A 23,027-nucleotide genomic window follows, 5' to 3' on the forward strand; every position below is an offset into this window, starting at 1 on the left:
CCTAAGCTGTATTTTTATCGTTGTTTCAAAGATTTCGAATTTCAAAGATTCAACTTAAGATTTACGTAAGTTTAATGTAAGTAATATGTTATAGTATATTATGAAAACTTCTTGATCTAACCCAGGGGTCAAAATGGATCTGAAAAGGCAGCGGGACGGTAGGTAGCGGCATGACTTCACGCCGTTCCCACTGTCTATCTTTGCCAATTATCATATTTTAGGAACTGGGGGGACGCCATACATATTTCGAGGTTCGAAAATCCTCATCCACAACTAAAACTTCAGAGAGATGGCCATGTGATGCAGTATGATGCATTACTGAGACCAAGGTTGTTTCTTCTTTAGTGAGAATACGATGACGATCATCAGTGCACACTACTGACAAACTTCAACAGGTATTTTCTGTACCAGAAAAAAGTATCTCAACCGGGAAAAATAACTGAAACATTAAAACTCTTCAGAAACTGTAATAAACAAATAAAAATATCATCTATACAAGAAATATTGCTTTATTTAAGACCTATCTGGATGAAGGTTATTTGAAATCAGTACTATTGTTTGAGTAAGTTTGAAAGTGGCACTCATTTTGAGGAGGTGGGCATGTCGTAAGATGATTTCTTTTAAATATTTTTTTTCGGTTGGAAGTCAAGAGTTTTCGAGAAATTTGTGCCTTAGGTAATCGAATTTTTAAATATAGTCACTAATCAATTTCTTTTCAAGCATCTCGTTTGATCCTTCACTGTAAGTAAATCAAAGGTAAAATCTACTCAGATTATTTCTTAAGAACAATTTAATATATAAACTGTTTCAAATCTTGTACGTTCATGAAATATTCACCAAAATGTTTAATCCTTTGTAATCTGTGATGCAATTTGTATAATCTTATTTTCCTATCGTTTGGGTTTAAGAATCTACGTTCAATTCACCACGGTTATGAGTTAGGGTGCCCCAAAATGCGAAGAGAGGCAGACAGTTAATGCGAAGGATGTCTAGTACAACTTCAGGTATGCGAATTTGTAGTGGTAGTGGATAACGTCTATTTGTGGACTTTCTCCGACTTCTCAAGCTTACAACAACTCATTTGCATCATTCATTTACATTTATCATCAATATCTTTGCCTTTGTTTGTTTATAAAGCTCGCCTTTGCGTGTGTTTGCCTTTGTGTGTTCATTCTTAGCATAGATGCGATATGAAAGGTGGAACTATTGTTTAAGATAGAATACGAGATACCGTACTGCGTTTAATGTGGTCTGTCACTGAGAATCGAATTCAAGACGCCAAGAACAAAAGCGCGCGCTAGCCACTAGACCAGTGGAGAGATTTGGTTTATTTTATCTAAGAAGGCATAAGAGCTACACGTTCAAAATATATGTCATTCATTAATTATACCATTGCTGGCATGCATCGAAATAATTTGCAACATTAAACGCCCAGAAACCTCAGTTATCCTATTAATAGTAAATAAAGCTTCCGTTTTACTCCATTTTACTTATAAGGTTAAGTAAAAGCAAAACAAAATAAATAAATTTGTTTACAACATGAAAAATTTATTGTGAACTATGATTACAAACATACAAGATGTTTCAATAATGGGTTTTTCATTTCTAGTTTAATCGTTGAATTCTGTTTAGCTTCTCAGTAAATTTTTATTTGTTTATTTCATTCCACATCTTCAAGTTTTGGTATTCCATTGTTCCATGTTGTCCGGTTGAAACTTCTTCCAGACTGAAAAGAAATTAAGAGCAAATGCATTATAAATACTGTTGTAAAATATCAATAGGAGAGTTAAATATCGCAGACAAATATATACACCGTGTATACATGTTTAACGTTCCACGATAATTCACCGTGGCTGAGAAAGATGGTTGGGATGAAGAAAGTTAGAGGAAACAAAGGGGCCTTAAAAAATTAAGCAAACAGTATTTGGCCACCGTAAAGCTCAATTGGCGGGAGATTAGATAGAACCATGAACTCCACATGCCAGAAAGAAGAATCCAAAATTGAATCATCGTTGCAGATAAAAGAAATTTAGAAACGTCTCAACTTTAATTGTCATTAGTGTATTAGTTTTAACTTCACTGAAAAAATTCTATCCCTAAAACAATTTTCTGTGAGAAATATCAAAAACAAAAAAATAATAATTGATGGAGTTAACTGAACTGAGCTGGATAAGAGGCGTTGATGCAATAATAATAATAATAATAATAATAATAATAATAATAATAATAATAATAATAATAATAATAATAATAATAAATAACACTAAATAATTTATTTTGCATCGGCAAATTGAAAATTTAAGAATAGAGCGATATTCTCTTGGCTTTTTCCTTTCTCCAGTGCACTCTTTACTATTTGCTTCTGGGTGGGTTGTTTTGAATACATTTCAAATTGAAAATGGACAGCAAAGGCATCTCTTACGACTGGAAGCATCTCTAAACTAGTTCAAATTATTAGGATCATGTTCAGTGTTGAATGCCTTCTTGACTAATGAAGACCTCTCCTTCGGCTAATTAGAATCCGAGGTCTAATGTAACATTTATCTGATCAAATTAGGCAATAAGACTAAAACTTTGAAGGGGATAAATGTAAGGAAGTAATATAAAATCAAAAACTTAATTCTTATTAATACTGTGAAATAGGACAATACTTTCAAAACAATGGAACTTATCAGCTACTTAACGGTATGTATTGTAATTAAACAGGGGCATAGTTACGCATAAGGACAAAAGTGGAGTTTCATTTTAACCTGCTTTACTACATGAAAAGCGAAACGTCAGAATAAAAAAGTTTGTCGAGCAAACATGAGAATTGTTTTAGTTACAGCTTGTTCAATTAGGTAAGTGAGAACCATACAGCACAACAGACATTATTATCTTTTTATATATTTTAAGTTTCAAATTTCTGGGCACAATTCGCAATGAAAAGATTTTGAACTGAATAATAACATGAATTTCCTGATTTCAGTTGATATTTAGTATCTTGAAGGATATGGTTTTGGTCTGTTAATATTGATCCTAGATATTTTAAAGTATCTACTTTGTCGAAAGTGTTATTTGATATATGACGCATCCATAATTTGCAGTATTACGATTCCGGCAAACTTTCATGGGTTTAGTTTTCTCTGCATTTATTTCTAAACCCATGTCACTGCAACCATTTAATAAGACCTCTGCATTTGTTTCTATTGTTTTCCTATCATCCCCTATCACATTTACATTATCAGCATATGTCATAACCTGGTGAACACCATTCAGCTCTATTCCCTTGTTGCTGCATCTGATTTTCCTTATAGCGTACTCCAGAAAAAAAGTTGGATAATAACGTAGATCTGTAATCTAATACGTAGAAAAAATATTTCTGAAACAAATTGTTTGCATGTTTGAAGAAGAAAAATGAAAAATGGACGTAAAATGGAAACAAATATTAGACAATATACAAGCTTTTGGGTTGATTTAGAATAAAATCAGAAGATTAATAGAATAACATACAGAAGAAAAATAATAATATTTAAGAAAATGAATCAATTTTCATATTGTCTATTCTTATATACGTATAAGGGTGAATAAGAGACCCTAATGAGGAAATTAGTTTTTGTGTTCATATTTAATTGTTACGCACATATTGCTATTTATTATGGAGAAACATACATTTTAGTAAAATGTGAACAAACTTCCTTAGTAAAATGATATATTTTGTGATACTTAGTAAAATGTATCGCAGTATTTTAAAATTCCTTTTTTAGATGTTAAATTGATATGAAATTCTAAATAAGATAATAGTTACGATAGCTCTCTAATTGAGTAAGAAAGCAAAAGTAAAGATTTAGAAAAAATCTAATTTACTATTGATCAAGTAGAAATTTTATATAGCTTTGCTGTGAATTTTACTAATTCTTTCTTGAGTACTCTAACAAGGGAACTTCCCATGGTAATTTATTTATTGGTCATCAATACAACAGACATAAGCCCGATTATAGTGTTGGTGTAGTACAAAATTATTTTATAATAGTAAACTTAAACATATAGTTCATATTACATATGTCAATTTCTTCGTGTTCAATACATATTTTGTTAAAAGAAGAGCATATTTTCGAGATTGGTAATTTCAACAATACGTTGTATCTTGCTTTTTTGTGATAGAACAGGCCCGGGTTATGAGCGCGAGTTTAAGTATCGGGACATGAAAATTTAGTATTGAAAGAGATCCGTACAATTAAACTCGTTTTGTACTATTTTATGAAGAAAAATTAGATCCATCACGTTTCACTTTTGTTCAAGTGCAGGAGTACAGAAGTTTTCTAATAATGTTAGTGTTAGATAGTTTTCATAAGATGGATAGATTCCAGTTCTCTTGTATGCCAAGTATTTGATAAATTTAGTTTGGACTTTTTCCAGTCGGTGTCGTTATTGCTGTTGCGATGGTTCCATATTACATGCATTGCATCTTAAAATACAGAGGTGATAATCACAAATAAATACTGGAAGATGTGTAGGAATACACTAATAATAGAACACTGAGAAACCCTACGGAAACGACTGCATCCACCACAAATTCACGCAGAGTGAAATGGAACTAGAGTTGAACTCTGTACCACTGAATCACCGAACGTGTATCTCGTACTTCCTAACAAATATTAGGTATACATAAGAAATTATACAGATGACACAGTCCGAAGTTTACAAAGAAAGTTAAGGCGCATACAAACCATCTCAATCACAGGTTCACATATCCACTTATAATAAATAAAACATTACTCGTTTCATAACGTATATAAAAGACGTTAAACACATAAGCAAAATAACCTAATGTATAACACATTTAGAGCCCCAATGGAAGCACAAGCCACGGAAATTTAAATAATACCTTGTTATTACTGGATAAGGTCCGCTGATAGCAAGTCAAAGATTTTTAGAAATGAAAATAAAATCTTTTAGTCAAATGTCCCACGATTATATCCTTTAGGGTAAGGGAGACGGAGGATTAAGACAAGTGAATGACGATGAAAGAAATGGTGGATTAAAAATGTGGAAGGAAACTGGAGTACTACGAGAAAACTATGTAGTTCACCACAAATTCAATTGGCCGGGGATTGAACCAGGAGCACCAAGCACCATAGGTAAGCGCTCTACCACTGAGCCACGGTGGCCCCCTTCAAAATTATTGTAGTATTTGGTACCCTAACAGTGGTTATCTCAAATTGCCCTTTCATTTGAAAACTTACTGACAGTAATTCTCTTATACCCTACCAGGCCCGTGTTGTGGTTTTCTAACGCAGGTCTCTTGAATATGAGATAGAGAATGCCTATGCTTCGAGAGTTGATTCTACATACTACGTATACGTGCTAATTGCATTGAATTCAGGTCACGATGGAGGTGTGAGTCCACGTTAGTAGTTGGTTCCATCATTAATAGCCTTGATAATGCATAAGAACGGAATACAGAAAAATGCAAACTTAACCCTTACACACCATTTTTATTGTTTCACTTTTCTCTCTTCTCCGTGCTCTGTATTCTTTTCTTTTACGTTTGATTGCCTGCTCCCTACCATGTGTTTATTTGCAAGTGTGCTTGTCGGCAATTCCTTTCTGTTCTTACTAATACATTCCTCCTTTATTTGCTCTTCTCCTTTCTTTTGCTTTTTCTTCCTGCTTCTTCTTTATTTTTCTACTTTTCCAGAATTTCTACTCATTCCTTGATTTTGTAATCCTTTATTCTTTCCGTTCAATTCATTGATCCGATCGTTTCTTTTCTATACTTCTTGCTTCTTTCCATTTATACTACTTTCTTGCAGTAGCTTACTATATCCTTAGGAAGATGTAACAAAGATAAAACTGAAAAAGGAAGAACATGTACCAAGGAAAAATTGATATGTACATGTGCAGACGAGCACATTTACAGGGAAGCACCGTGCCGATGAATTGGCGAGTAGAAGAGGAAAAAAGAAAGAATAAAGGAAAAGTAAACAAGACTCCCAGTGGTGTATAGAGAAAGAACCATCCACATGATTTCAGAAGGAAGTCAGTATGAAGAAAGTGCTGTTAAGGTGCTGAAACATTGCAAACATTTAATATATATTGTTATTATATATCTCAGTGAAACTATCTGGAGAGCTATTTAAACACTCCACTTGAATAAAGTTCTTAGCCTCCCAATCATCTATACTTTGTGTCCCCTTTTGTAAACCCTATGCACTGTATGTTTCGCTACTTGGTCTAATACCACAAGAGTATCTTTGGTGTATACATTTTGAGTTTAATTTCAGGTGAAAATGTTTTGAATCAGTAGGTGCATTCACCCGCATCGTAAATAAATAAATAAATAAATAAATAAATAAATAAAGTTTAGTTCTACTTTTAAGCAATTTTTGTATGCCCGGAAACTCCTAATGTTAATCCTATACCTGTTAATTTCATTGTAAAGCAAAATTATTAGTAGAATGTAATCACTGCAAGAAAGAAAGAGAGGGAGAGGAAGAAAGATATACTAAGTGATACTGTTGGCACATAGATTTTCTCACTCTGACAAAAGTGACTTCAATGAAATTTATCAGCCATTGAAATTAATAAACGGCACGGGACATCGCAAGAAACTCCGAAACTTGGGAACGTTCCGATACAATATATATATGTACATATGTATGTAGAGAGAGAGATAACAGGCATTTTCGGAAAACATTCTCCGAAAAAAAAAAATACAACCTGAAAAATAAACTTATCTTTGTGATTTTTTTAAAGGAACAACTATTGTAGGGTTGTTTGTGAAATATGTATGAAATAGGAGCCCAAGCAACTGAAAAGATTGATTTTGAGAAGATTGCGAGTAGAAAATTCATCAAAAGAGTAAGTTACTCCTTGTGGATTTTTTCATAAGAAAGTACGTATTTCATATTGTAAGGATATAGGACATTTGTTTATGAAAAATGGTCTAAATCGTATATATATATATATATATATATATGTATTTAGAAAATTGTCAAAAAGAACTCCCCCGAAAAATAAACTGCATTTTTCTTTTTTAAAAAGTGACACTATATTATGGAGCTGTCAATGACATTGATTTTTGAAGAATAGACAAAATCGTTAGAGCTGGTTTTGAAAAAAAAATTACATATTTTATTATTACCCTCCATTAAAGGATCATCATTATTAAGGGAAGGGAAAAAAAGTCGACCCTTCTCAACCCATATGCAAAAACAAACACTAAGAAACTTATACAAACTTTAAGTTAAAATTTTCAGAGACTACATTGCACGATATAGCTACTAAGTGAATACACATATGTCGAGACCGTCGGATACACAGATAGATATCCTAAAATCATTTTTAATACATGTAGGAACCATAAAATGAGTAAATATTTGAAATATCAGATTCGATTTCTATCCTTATCACCTTCTGTTCTTTCTTCCAAAAATATAAAAAGTTGACATAAAACATGTAATATTGCAATAATAATAATAATAATAATAATAATAATAATAATAATAATAATAATAATAATAATAATAATAATAATAATAATAATAATAATAATAATAATGCATAATTCCAACATGAAACAGTCGAATCACTTTCTATTATAATTCAATCGATACTTTCAACCAAGAAGATCAATCATTTCAGATGATCATAACTCGATCACCAAAGTCTTTGTCTTTTAGTTTAAATGGGGTCGCGGCTTACCTCTGGTGCTTGGGGTCCCGGGTTCGATCCCAGCCCCCGCCAAGTGAACTTTGTAGTGGACAAACACCGTGCTCGTGGGTTTTCTCGGGGTTCTCCCGTTTCCTCCCACTTTCTTCATTCCACCATTTCACTCATCTCTCATTATCACCGTCTCCTTTAGCCTAACCGGCATAACCGTGGGACGTAAAACTCAAAGATTTCATTTCATTTTTTCTTTTAGTTTAACGTTCCACGATTATACTCTTTAGGCTAAGGGAAACGAATGATTAATGGAAGTGAATGATGATGGAAGAATTAGTGGAATAAGAATGTGGGAGGAAACAGAAGTAGACCCATGGAGACCCATGGACACGATGTGTTCCACCACAAACTTACTTCTCTTGGATTCGATCCAAGGACCCATACACCAGAGGTAAGCACTCTACCACTGAGCCACCGTACCCCCTCTCGATCATCAAAGTGAAACAAGAACAATCATCTACGGTCTGATGTGTTATTACATCAAAAGTAAAAGACATTTGTAATGAGTATTAGGTATGATCCTATCACAAATCCGCAATTACTTTCAGCTTATTACACATTTTTAACCATAAGCTATTATGTGTAAGTGTGCTAAGCGTTATACTATGGCTGTGTCCGTTTGTCTGTATGTTGTTGACAGGCATTAGAAAGGAAACGATAAGAAATGACGACTAACGTTTCTTTTCTTTTCTTTCATTTCTTTTTTCTGTTTTTTCTTTTCTTTGCTTTTTTTTTTTTGGAATTGATTCAGTTGAAAAGTATAGATTCCAATTCATCCGTGAGTTCCCTATTCGAACTGAAAGTGGTAAAAAATCAACTTTTCGCCAATGACAGAGAAAGGGGAGAAGCTATTTATTTTATTTTATTTTATTTTATTTTATTTATTCTAGAATAGGTCACAATTCAATATCCATCCTTATCTTTCCACTAAATCAGGAAGTGGTAGTAACTACTTATATTTCCGGTTTGGGTGGCCGAGATCAGTCAGTGGTGGAACGCCCATCTCTGGTGCGGGGGGTTCCTGGTTCGATTCCAGTTCGCGGCAAGTGGGCTTTGCGGTGGATAAACAGCATGTACGTGGATTATCTAACAGTTATTACGTTTTCTCCAGCTTTCTTCATTACACCATGTAGATCATTAGGCCATCATCAGCACCTCTTTTTAGCCTCGGCAAATAATCGTGTGACGACAAACTAACAAAACTTCCGATTTCAATATGGATCTCTATGAAACAGAAACAATAAAAGATAACAACAAATGGGTTTTTAATTACGCATTACAAGAATAAGTTTTATTTCGACTTTTTAACACTCTACTGAAACTAGAAGTGGTGAATATGTATGCTTTTCTTTTCAACACTGTAACTGATCACCGTAGTAGCAAACGGTAACAGATCGCGAGAAATAAGTTTTCGATACGGATCCAGTATCGGAAGAATAGTTTCTATCTCTGATATTTTCTCTCTATTACAACTGTAAGCACAGAAATTTACTACTAATTCCAGTTTTAATATTTATTCCTACATTCAATAATTGTTGTAGATAACAAGATGTTCGTTTCTATGGATTCAGGATCCGGAGAACAGGTTCTATCTCTCACTTTACCTATCTGTTGTAACGAAATGTTATAGATTTATTACTTCCGGTTTTAGTATTGGATTCGTCTAGTCCGGAACTCTAGATGTATTACTTCCGGTTTCAGTATTGGATTCGTCTAGTCCGGAAGTCTAGGTTTTTTACTTCCGGTTTCAGTATTGGATTCGTTTAGTCTGGAAGTCTACCGTAGTTTCACAATGTGAGATGTAACTGAATTCTTTATTAGTTTTCATAATTTTATTTAGCCTGTATGCTCCAATCTTTCGTAACATGCCATCCTTTGTATGCCTATCAACCTCCCTCTACCTTTCAGCTTGGGAACCACTGATACAAACTAACAAACACTAATATAAAACAAAATTAAAGACTAGAATTAGCTGACACAAAATCAATAAAAGATTTCCTTCACTACGCCACACGTACTTTTTGCTTTTAATCTGCTGTGAAAGTAAACGTAGATGATCGGCTTTTGAAATTTCATTTGAAAACAGCTCTTGTGATTGTATGAAACATGATCCTTCGTCAACAGCAAAACCAACAGGAACAATGATTAAGTGAGCAAATTGCTTCAGTTAATATAATCGTGTTCACAATGAACCGCGACAATAGAGCAATTTGCCCCGGTCGTTGTCTCGTCACTTGGAATTTCACCCTGGGGAACACCATTATCAGCGAATACTCAGCCCGAAAGAGAGGGTTTTTTTTTTTTTTTTGGTAAACTTTCAGTGCTGATAAAACGAGTAAAAAGAGAAGTGTTGAGCGGATTGAAGATGAACAAAATAGATTATAAGTTTACTTTTTTGTTTTAAACATTCAAGATGATATACGTTTTAATGCAGTGCAACTTATGGACGATGTACTCCAAATAATATACCTTACGCTGTTTGTAATGTCTAAAAAAAAATCTTTCAGTTTAACGTCCCGCGTTTATATCTGTTAGGCTAAGAAAGAAGAATGATTAAGACAAATGAATCACGATGAAATAATTGGTGGAATGAGAATGTGGGAGTAAATGGGAATATTTCGAGAAAACCCACGAATACAATGTTGTCCACCACAATTTTACTTAGCACCTTAAATAATGGTTCTATCACTGAGTCACGTATCTTCCAATGTCCAAAGAAGAAGCAGACCTTCTGAAATGATCCAAATAGACTAATTACTTACCTAACATCTTCATTTACGCAACACACTCTATTGTTTTCTCCAACAATTTGAAATTTTAAAATCTTATATATGATACTAATTCTGCGTCTTTACATTAATTGCAAGATTGTCTTATAAATATGTATCAAATATATACGTCTCTATAGATTATTTTATAACATTTTGTAGAAAATGAACTATATTTTGTTGTTATCAATAAATAAAAGTGTCATATCTATTGCAACACTTAGTAGAAGACATTTCTTTGCTTGTTTGTTAGCAACACCACACATCTTTACTATCATTTTACAGAAAATAATTTTCTGTTATGAATGAAAGACTGTATTCTGACACTTGATAGAAAACATTTATTGTTCTATTATTATCAACAAAGAAAGTTACGTCTCTATTGTAATATTTTGTAGAACACGTAATTTGTTTCTTTGTTATTAATAAATGAAAATTACGTTTCTATTGTAACACTTCGTGGGAAATTCTTTTTGTTTCAATGTTATCACTAGATGAAAGTTACGTTGTCACATTGTAATGTTTTGTATAAACACTCTTTGTTCCATTGTTATCGATAAAAGAAAGCTACATTTCTATTGTAGCCTAACTTTTTTTCTAGGAAAGGTATTTTGTTTTATTGTTATCAATAGATGAAATTTACATCTCTATTGTAACATTTCGTAGAAACACTCTTTGTTTCATTGTTAATCAATAAAAGAGAGTTGTCTCAATTGCAACTTTTTTTTTTATTTAAGAAAAACATTCGTTTATTTAATTGTCATCAACAAAGAAATGCCATATTATACTCGCGAAGCAAACAATTTTTACTACAAAGACTCAGTTTAGCAATTCAGCGGAGAAACGCAACTTGTATTTTTAAATCATTCCCCTCTGCTCCTATTATGGAAGAAGTTTTTTTTTAATCTTAAATAGTTGTAGGGGACATTGAGCACGAAGGTCGGCCTAAGTACCAAGAACATTAATTCTTTTAATCCAAATTTCTAATACTGTACTTCATTTGTATCAATAGTTTACTATATATTATTCTATGTATAGTATTGTGATGTAATCAGTATTGTATGTGTATTCTTCTCTTGGCGCACTTGTGGCTGTATGCTGTGATGAAGGAATTTCTTTAGTAAATAATTCGCTAAATATTATAACATGTATCTCTATTATAATATGTTACAAAAAGTATTATGGCGTTTAGTAACTTCCTCTGTTATCAATGGAAGAAAGTTATCCAACATTAAATTTGATCTTATTCTGCTGTGGTTCACTTCAGACTATTGCAAGTGTAATAACTACAAGTTATATTTATATTTAATTCTGTTATCTTGAACCTAAATGAAGAAGAGAATATGGAATACATAAATAGAATATCACTAAAGGCACAATTGGTGCTGCAAACGCGTTGCCGTTTCAATGTATAAGAAAATTATGTTTCAATGTCGTCATATGTTACGAGCAAAGTTTCTTAGTAAAAAGAAACCCCGGATTTATTGTACGGCTTATTATTGTACAGAGAGTTTTAAACGAGGAAATGATACTTAACTTCACACATGATTTATATTTGTGCTTCAATTTGTGGACCACTTAAGAAAATCAAATTTCAAAAGTAATCTAAAGAAAATTATATCCATTAGACTATTAGCGACAGTTAAACAGTATGTTAAATAACATTATTTTATTGCATATTATTTTGCTTAGTAGAAGTACTTTATTTTATTAATTCATACATTGAAATAGTTATATTAGATGCAATGAAGTGCGTTATTTGCAAGTCAATCTGATCAACATTAACGGAAAATTGAAGTTAAAATATTAAATACCTTAATTCAACGGAGAAACTAGTATTGTTTAAGATATATTTAGTCTGAAATATTTAGTACAGAGTTATATCGGTTGTATTCAGGTTGTTTGTGTTTATCTTGTATATTTTTTTTTCGTATTACACCTTCATATACCTGTTCAATTAAAGTTCTTGAGTATATAAAGTAACATAACAGCATTATTTGACGCCCTGGAGATATGGTGCTATTTTAATCAATTATTACAGTAATATTGTATTGAAACATAATTGACCCAATTTAAGTTGATTCTAATGTGAATCTTATTTGCGTTTTCACTTGATATCATTGCTTACACATTGTTCTAACAGCAATTGACTGCTCTTTGCTACACAGTAGGAAAATAATAATGGCTGTTTAAAAGGCAACATTCTGCTAGCCGTGATAACACATACAATAGTGCCGATTGTATCTCTAGTAAGTATGCAGTATACTAAATTCTGCTATTGTCATGTCGCCTGGTATTACAAATTGTACACATTATGTACAATGTGATACGCTTCTAGTTGTTTCATAATATCTAGTTCCCGAAAACTTTAAAAAACACTCTTGTGCATGCCACTGACAACCCGCATTTATTTTATTTATTCTAATAATTTAAAATAAAATATATGGGTATGAAGATAAAGAATTAGTGGAATCGTAGATAGAAGGTACGGTACATTGAAATTCATTAAAACTTTTTTAGGTTCCTGCTATTATGATATATTTCATAAAACAATGTCAGTTTAATTATGTAAGTTTGCGAGCACAACTGGACGCTAGTAATGCGAAATATTTACGAAAATTATTATTATTATTATTATTATTATTATTATTATTATTATTATTATTATTATTATTATTATTATTATTTCAGTTACATAACATTCCTAAGCTTAAGGAAAATTTTGTTTGTTAGCTTGTCTTATCAAATCTCTTAGATGTCTTTATACCACTAACTAGACAGAGCTCTTCTACAACCCATCCAACTTCTTTAAGAAATGAAGTGCCTTTTATTAAAAATATATATATATATTTCGCCAAATGTTTTGATAGTTTTAAATTTTAGAAGTAAAACAGGGTGTCTCAGGAGGAAGGGGCAATATTTTAGAAAATGGTAGTATGGGTGATTGTAAGCAAAAAAGTTCATATGAACATTGGTCCTAATCTCAACGGTTTGAGAGCAAACGATTGTGAACCATTTTTGACTTTGTGTATTACTCACCCTGTTATCATTCTATAGCGAATTTAAAAGACGATGGAATAGTCTTTCCAACGGTATGCAGCATGTGGCAGTAGTATATTTGGAAGGGAAGTTATTGAGGGAAATTTGGAAAAATGAAGGTTATTTAAAGAAATTTGGATGTCAACAGTGATTCCCAAATATCCCTCAACAACTTCCCTTCCAAAGACACCACTGCCGCATGTTGCATACCCTTCGAAAGGCCATTCCATCACCTTTCAAATCCGACTTCTGTAGAATAACTACAGGGTGGGTAATATGCAATATAAATTTTAAAATGGTTCACAACCTGTGGCTCTCAAACCGTTAAGATTAGACCCACATTTATATGAACCTTCTTGGTTAGAATCACCCATACTACCATTTTCCGAAGTATTGTCCCTTCCTCCTGGGACACCCTGTGTATGTGTGTATGTGTGAAGGAGGGTATTTCACTGTTAGGACAAATGAAACAACAATAAATACAATCCATTATTTAACAGTATATTATATAAATAAATAATTTCTTCCAACAAAATAAAAACTGTCAATTATCTTTGTCGATGAATGACGTTACAAAAGCTTTTTTTTGTTTTTTTTTGTTTTCGCGAAAACTATTCAAGAGAGTTTACCATGCATGAAGTATATTGGTTTGTTTAGCTCGATGTGATATATCAACTTATAAAGGCCTACGTATGTCTCACTTGTGGATGCTATTCTACTTAGATAGAAATTAAATGATTCGAGTTAATGATAATTTTTAGGTCACATTTCATTAACTGTACTATGTATTGTCAGCATGCTAATAGCATTATGAATTGCTTAATAAGAGTATAGGTCAGTATCACTTTCATCTCGGAAAGTTGTATCACTCTCACACAGCACTAAGTTTTAGATGTACACAAGGAAATTAGTCTTTTTATTATTATTTTCTCCATTCACTACTCACGATGGCGTATTTAAGGGGGGTCTTCCAGGCTTAAGCCCTCCCCCGAAATTTTATTTACTATCTTAAAGTAAATGAAATATCTTGCAGAATTTTCACATTTCCAGGAATAAAGTTAGCAAAGCGCCCCCGAAACAAAATCGTAAATACGCCACTGACTACTCATGAGATTTTGTCTTCAGCATATCATTTTGTTCAACAAAATCTATACTGATTAGCATATCTATATCTGGACTTCTTTTATTAATGTGTTCTTAGTATTATTATATAACGCTTTCCGTCTTCATTAATTTATAAATAAATATTTGTTGGTAAACACGTACATTCATTCCAAAATGATTTTATATATTTTTGAAAGCTACGTAACACTTGTTTCGTGCAGGAATGAAGTCTTAAAGAATCGACTGCAAAACTATGCTTGATGGTGGCTATAGCCTCAAAAGAAGATATCACAATCGATTGATTGATTGAATCTGCATAATGTGGTATGGTAATTGATAAAAGTCACCGGTTGGTAGGCTTAGACTTCGCATGTCGTTCAGGGACTTTAGTGTAATTCCAATATGAAACCCAACATTATTCATTACCTTATATATTATTATCATTTACGTGCGCTTTTTAAAATTATTTCCGTTTATTGAATCTTTTGTTTTTATCATATTTTTCTTTTTTTCTAAAACTCTCGTTCTTTGAATTTCATTAAGAGTTCCTATCACTGCGAAATTAAAATAACGCTAATTTTACAGTAATTATGTGATATCTTCAAATAGATAAAAGATAATGGAAAAGTGGATCAAGACCTCCCTAGACGATGTTATTTTGCATGAGGTACCGTTATCACGAGTCACCTAGCAGCTTTCCGTTTGCAGTTATTTAGAAACGTGAAAATAAATGCCGATTTTCTAAATGGCTGGAAATCGAAAGCAGATAAATGAGTCGTAATAACGGTATCTCATGCAAAATAACATCGTCTAGGGAGGTCTTGATCCACTTTTCCATTATCTTTTATCTATTTGAAGATATCACATAATTACTGTAAAATTAGTGGTATTTTAATTTCGCAGTGATGAGGCCTCTGAACATACAACAATGAAAATTTATTATATTAAAAGTTTGTTCAAAATTACTAGTTGTCGCCGTCAAGCTTTTGGCTTGTGGGCAAATTGCATACATACTAGCGACATATCTTGGTGTCAAGTAGAAGTCAGTGTATTGTGTGTATTGTGTCTATTGATCTGACTGTGAACTGTGTACTAGAATCGTTACTTACTGACTGAGATGTTTGGCCTTTATGTAAAATGATTTATTTCTTAGATTCTTCTGTATTATTATTAAGTACGGACGTAAAGCAAACTATTTTACCTTCATAATAAAATTACAAAATGGCTAGGAGGAATCCAACGGTGTTCTAGGTGAAGTTTCTCATCTATCAAGGTGTAATAACAAACTTTGCAAAATATAAAACAATGTTAAATAAAGTTATATATTCATTTATAAGTAAAAGACAAATTATCTGGTCATGTGTGATATCTTTGCAGGAAGAGTTAAAAGATACCAATAAATATTCTCCATTAAATGTATATATGATCACTATAGGCTTTATTCAAGAGTGGTTTTGAGTAACTCATGATGCTAACTTCCGTAATTAGAAACACCCTAGCGAAGTTACTAACAATTTGCATCGAAAAAGGCCAGACACGACTTTTAAACTGGGTTTTCCAAACAAATAGGAAGAAATCAAGGCAAAAGAAAGTAATTGAAACTTGAATGCATTACGTCTCGATTTACTTTGTAGGTCCTTGTCTTACACACCTTCGGTTCTGAAAGGGACGCTAAACTCTTGTCAAACCAACCACATAATGTTATCATCACTATAGATATTCTGCCATTATTGGCAGATCACTTCCCGCAACTAAGAAGCTTCCATGCTCAAAGGTCTTCCGTTAACTACTTCTGTTTTGATATCGTCCATTAATTGTACTCTCTTTCGCCACAGCTTTCGATCCGTGATCAATTACGACTGAGATTGGTTTCTGATATTTACTCAGTCGCACCAGGCCGGACTAAAAGCTGGGATTATGATACATTATTGACCAACTATCTTTCAAACTTCCTACTCAACTTTCATTGCTGGTTAGATCTCATGAAAACTATTTTCTATCGCGCTTGTAATAAACCTATTATTAACAAACTATAAAGCGATCAACACATTTTAAACTATATCTAATACACTAACTTATAAAGAATTCGTTTACTCACAAGTGAAATTCATTAATTTTAAGGTGTTCCCGTTCCTTGTGCTTCCTCGCTGCTACTGGTTGATGCATCATGCTGTGTGTGATCACCACCATGATGGGCCATTGCAGTGGTTCCTAAGAAAAGAATAAAAGCTGCCAAAACAAACAGAGTTCTCAACGACAACATGATTCTTCTATGTTAATGACACGTCCTTTGACAACTTTCTTACCCGCTATAGTATGTCTCTTTGTTCATACATTCATTTATATATGTGTAATCAGTCAGGGTCAAAGGTAATGTACAGTATAATATGGACAAAAAGGTCAATTGATAAAGAACATTTAACCTTCATAGTATTACTGAAGTATATTTGTTCCTTGATCAAAGACATTGAGATATAAATAAGACATAAGATTGGATATTTTTTCAGCTATTATTGTTATTTTTGCCTTTAAAAGAAGCGTTTGCAATGTCAGACATATATGCGTACTTATTTCAATATTTAGAAAAAGCGGACACAATAATATTCTCTTTACCAATTTTCATATTTATTGATTTATTGATTAGCGATTGATCTTTACATTCACTATTATTACTATAATATTTGTCACTATTCACCTTCAAATATAACGAGAAATTACTGCTCAACGTAAGCTTAAAAGTTACTTCTGTACAAAACTTCTACATCAATCTAATTACATACTAGTTAAAGACAATAAACTATTTACTGTAAAGCATAAAGTATATTAAAATAATTATATATGTTGAATTTTATTTATACTTAATCTATACAATAACATGAAAGAATGGAATTAAGTGACTCAGTCCATACTAGTATAGGTAGAAATTTGGACAGACTCCCTTTGTTACGAAAGTAAGGAATAAGGAAAGATTTTTTGGGGGGAAATAACCGTTCTAAAGGGGTGGTAAAAGGGGAGTTCAAAATTTCCACCAAGAATGGTGTATTTCACGAATCCCTAGAGTTAGAGGGGTGAAACTCAACAATGAACAAGGATATAGTGAGTATTATGGAACTGCTTATATCTTCTTATGTAAGGAAATAATTTTTGGTGACTCCTGCCTCAGAATCCAGGGTCCCTCGCTCAGGCTTTTCATTACCTCAGTTTCATATATTAGGCCTATTATCTAACATACTTATAAATTAGTCGGTAGAAGTTTAACGTTTTTTGCAACACTGAAGCTTTGTAATAACTGGACCTATAGCTTAAGATGGAATCCGCAACAAATTCACTTCTACCGAGAATGTAATATGAAATTCTTGTAATCCACTTATACTTGAATATTTCTGAATTTCCTTTGTAGCAATAACATGGGACTCAATATACGTATACCATTTAAAGCCCGTAAAGCAAATACAACTACAATAAATAGTATAGTCTATATAACAAGGACGCATTTCATAGTTGTAATTAACCTTTCATCTGACTGCTTGAGTAAAATGTAGAAAGCTTCTATTCGTACCTTTATTCGTTTAACAGCAGAAATATCCAATCTTTGAACGGGAAGAGTAGGTTTACTTGAGAAATACTTGGAAAATTTATTTAAACCTCTTTCCTCCTTTTAGGCTGCTTATTTAAATCAAAGTGAATTGATGGAAACCAAGCTGGACCTAAGTGCTATGTATAACAGTCATTTCAAACGATTTAGCCGTTTTCCCGTGACGACACTGGCAGCCTTACAACGTAATCGTTGAGCCCTAGTTCAAATAAGTGAGTTGCACACGTATTAAATTAGCACAAAAACTGCAAATGTTGCTTTGTTCGAATGTATTTATTGTATATTTAAATCTAGGCTGCTTACAGCCATCTTACTACCATATGTTATATCGTTGCTATCGTTACAGAATCAACATTCTAAGATACAAAACATTTATATAATAATAACTTCTTAAAAATATATATAACTTCTTCTTCTAACCTATATAAAATAATTAAATAGTTCGCTAGTTTATAACACCTTTGATTAAAATATCTAAATGGTGCAGGTAAAGAATAATACATGCATGCCGAATGCTGTCGTTCTATCTTTATGGCTCCCGATAGGACTTCTTGAAGTGATTTAGCACTTCTAGAAAGAATTCTGGACCGTATGACAACTTTACAAAGATAAGTATACATTAATTATTGGATAGCCCTCGTATATACAAAATTCACAATACATATAAATACATATCTTTATATTCCTTTTTATTTATTCTTTATATCAATAATATTCTTTTATAATTAATTATACTTCAAATTCTTTATAACATCGTAGAGGAGGATCTATTCCAAAAATTATGAACAATTAAAAATTTGTTTTTGGTCCAAGCATATTTTTTTTTTTAAAAAATTAACATGGTCGAGGCTCTTTGAATATTTAAACTCATTATAAATAAGGATGTTACAAAATATATTTCCTGCATTTGATAATTAGGTGTCACATATATTCATTACATAGGTAAAATATGACATAAATAATATAGAATTCAGAAGAAGCAAGATAAAATGAAATTATGATAGGAAAAATCAACAAAATTGATGTTAATTAAATTATAAGATAACGTGGTTTGATATTGGATCACAACTGATTAAAATGAAATATCAGTTAACATACAAATATTAAATTAACATATAAGGATAACATAAACATTAACAAAATCCTAACAAGTAAACCTTACGTTTGGGTGAATCGAGTTGCTGACTGAGACACATATGAGAAAGTAGTACTATATGTGGTTAGTATTTCAGTGAAGTTATAGGTGCGAAGCTTCAGGGGTTTAGGAGATATAGCTACCAGAACATCACATGGAAGTACAGAATAGTCTTCATACAGTTGGAGGTAAAAGCTCTGTAAGACCTCTTGTAACGACAAAAGGTGAATAACATATATATGGGTATATATTAGGACTAGGGGGAAGTCATATAGTAAGGGTATACCTGACGGCGACCATCTTGAAATCCGCCATTTTGAATTAAGATTAAGTTTTTAAAATAGGAATAGGGTCATGTGATACATGATTTAAGGCGCAAATTTAATTAGAAGTACAATGTTGACGTTAATTTTGATTTACGCGCAATTGGTAAAAAGTTACAGGGAAATTAAATATTGTTGCAACATATATATTAGTCCTTTACCCCACCTTGTAAATTTTGTGTTAATAATAATAATTAAATAAAAAGCAGGTGGATAAATATTAGGTCTATGGTAAGAGTTGCCTTGAAGGCAGCCATGTTCAAATCCGCCATTTTGAATGAGACAAAAGTTTTAAACAAAACGCATAACATTGACACCTTATTAATAGCAAATTTTACCATAAATCCAACGGTATAACCATTTTTGCTTTATCAGTAACCAGCATTTGTTATCGCATAAACAAGTTGCTAATTTAAGGAAAAATGACCAAAGTGGAATTGAGTCATAATTGAACTTGGGTCTCTCTTCCAGAAAAGTCCTCAATTAGTACAATCAATATGTAGTTCAGAAAAGAGTGCATGACTTGCACAAATGCTTTGCTCACAGTGAGCACACCTGACAAAGGCAATCGAGTTACACTTGACACATTTGTCGTTAATATGTCTGTCAAAGCAGTAGTCGTAAGGAGCGATCCATTTAATTTTGTGCTGGTTAATGATAAAGCAAAAATGGTTATACCGTTGGAGTTATGGTAAAAATTGCTATTAATAAGGTTTCAGTGTTATGCGTTTTGTTTAAAACTTTTGTCTCATTCAAAATGGCGGATTTGAACATGGCTGCCATCAAGGCAACTCTTACCATAGACCTAATATTTATCCACCTGCTTTTTATTTAATTATTATTATTAACACAAAATTTACTAGGTGGGATAAAGGTCTAATACATATGCTGCAATAATATTTAATTTCCCTGTAATTTTTTACCAATTGCGCGTAAATCAAAATTAACGTCACCATTGTTCTTCTGATTAAATTTGCACCTTAAATCATGTATCACATGACCCTATTCCTATTTTAAAAACTTAACCATAATTCAAAATGGCGGATTTCAAGATGGCCGCCGTCAAGGATACCCTTACTATATGACTTCCACCTAGTCATAATATGTACCCATATATTTTTATTCACCTTTTGTCGTTACAAGAGGTCTTACAGAGCTTTTACCTCCAACTGTATGAAGACTATTCTGTACTTCCATGTGATGTTCTGGTAGCTATATCTCCTAAACCCCTGGAGCTTCGCACCTATAACTTCACTGAAATACTGACCACATATAGTACTACTTTCTCATATGTGTCTCAGTCAGCAACTCGATTCACCCAAACGTAAGGTTTACTTGTAAGTATAATCTAATAAAGTACATTGTATTCCGCACTCTTGAGTATGTTCCAATCGATTACATAAAGATTCTGAATTTGAGTTTCTGTTACTGCAAACTTGTCCATCTGGAATCTATTTTGTGACCAATTACGCTGATTCGTATTGCGATTTCTACTAGGATTCCTATTATAATTCCGGTAACTTCTGTTACCGTTACCATATCTATAATTAGGTTGAGTTGAATTGCCGGTAGTATTTTGATTATTTGTTCTAGTACCAAAATAATGGACACTATTTCCTTGAGAGTTAACACTATCTTTATTTTGAATACTTAAATTTCGAATGTGTGCATAATTAATATTATTACGCCTAGAAGTAACCTGATTTTTTTCTGGATTTCTGCTATTTCTTTGTGCTAGAAATTGACTTTCTTAGCTCTGAACTAAAATGATTAAATGATTGAAATTGACACATTGAGCGGTCATCAACATTTGTTGTAATCTAAATGGTAATAAAATACGGACAGAAGCTATTATACGTGATTCTGGTTGGTTTGGGTTGAGTGCTTTTAATTCATTGTATGTAGCCACTACAAAATCAGTAACATTTTTATGTATCTTAGGGTCAAATGATTTCGTTCTTAGCAATGCGTCCCTATTTGCTAACATGAAGTCGTTTTCATAGTTTGCCAATAACGCCTCTTTAAAATCAGAATACCCATTAATGTTATCTCGGATTGCTTTGTACCAAGTCAAACATGGGGGCAATAAAACATGAGGAAGAAGTTTCATGAATTTCGACTCTTTAATTCCCATTAATTCGCACTCATCCTCGAATTTTTCTATAAATACCCTAGCCGGGATATCCTCAGGTACACCACTGAATTTTGTTAAGGATTTTATTTCACTGAATCGCAAAGGCGTATCAGTACTATAAGATTTAGAACACTTACAGTTACCGTGAGAGTTCTTACTCTTCCGTGTAGGATGCTTAGTTCTTCTTCCTGATTCGGTGCTCGCTTCACTATCAACCGATGATCCGCTATCTTCAAAAATTACTTGGGAATGAGGTGTTGGTTCTGTCCCATTACCAGGAGGTCGATTGATATTCCTAGGTCCATCATCGCGCTCCATCTCCTTAGCAAACATATAGTTTTCCTTGAAAGTATGGAACTCCTCTTGAAGTCCTTTAATCCTATTAGAATGTTCGCTTACAACCGATTCTATAACTTCGACGGTATTTTGTACTTCGGTATAAGTTTCAGCTACATGTTCCATTTTCTGTTCGCATTTCTCAAATCTGGCATTAATTTGTACATTCATTTGGTTTTGCTGCTGATGTAACTGTTCCCATTTATGGTCGTTTCTCTGCTGTAACTGTTCCATCCGCTGATATATATTATCTTCTAGTTTGCGTTGAAATCGGTTCATTTTGTCATCAAATTGTTCATCCATTCTATGTTGCAAATTGTTCATTAAAGCATCCATTTTGTCATCCAATTGCTGTTGAAACTTGTTCACTTTATCCTCAAATTGCTCTTCAATTTTATGCTGCGAAGCACTCATTTTGTCTTCCAACTGCTGTTGAAACACATCAATTTTTTGTTGTAATTGCTGTTGCGACATCTCCATTTTATGTTGCAAATCGTTCATTTGACGGGATATTTGCTTGAGTACATCTGCCAAATTCTCAGATGCACCAGTTTCACTTTGATTAGTCCTTATGTCGTTAACTTCACTATTTGATAAATCCATCTTAGTATTTCTATATATTAACTTTCCACTCCTCAAGATGGTATAATTATTAACCGACTCAATGATGTATGTATTTAACTATACTTTCAAACAGTACACAATGAATAAAACAATTTTGTAGCACTCACTTGTGTTCTCTGCTAAACTTGGTTTACTAAACTTCTTACCAGTTTTTAGCTATTCCCGGTGTGAAGGCACCATTATACAACGTAATCGTTGAGCCCTAGTTCAAATAAGTGAGTTGCACACGTATTAAATTAGCACAAAAACTGCAAATGTTGCT

General features: G+C 32.7%; 1 long non-coding RNA gene across 1 annotated transcript; it reads right to left on the reverse strand.

Annotated features, from left to right (window-relative positions):
- Nucleotides 1–1,523: 1,523 nt before the first annotated feature.
- LOC145680766 (uncharacterized) lies at nucleotides 1,524–16,947 on the reverse strand. Its single transcript, XR_014130676.1, has 2 exons — nucleotides 16,717–16,947; nucleotides 1,524–1,726 (listed from the first exon to the last, which is right to left on the reverse strand). It is a non-coding gene; the product is annotated as an uncharacterized LOC145680766 (long non-coding RNA).
- Nucleotides 16,948–23,027: the final 6,080 nt, after the last annotated feature.

This window comes from Thermobia domestica, chromosome 3 (genome assembly GCF_964235325.1).
Source record: "Thermobia domestica chromosome 3, izTheDome1.hap1.1, whole genome shotgun sequence".
Taxonomy (NCBI): Eukaryota; Metazoa; Arthropoda; class Insecta; order Zygentoma; family Lepismatidae; genus Thermobia; species Thermobia domestica.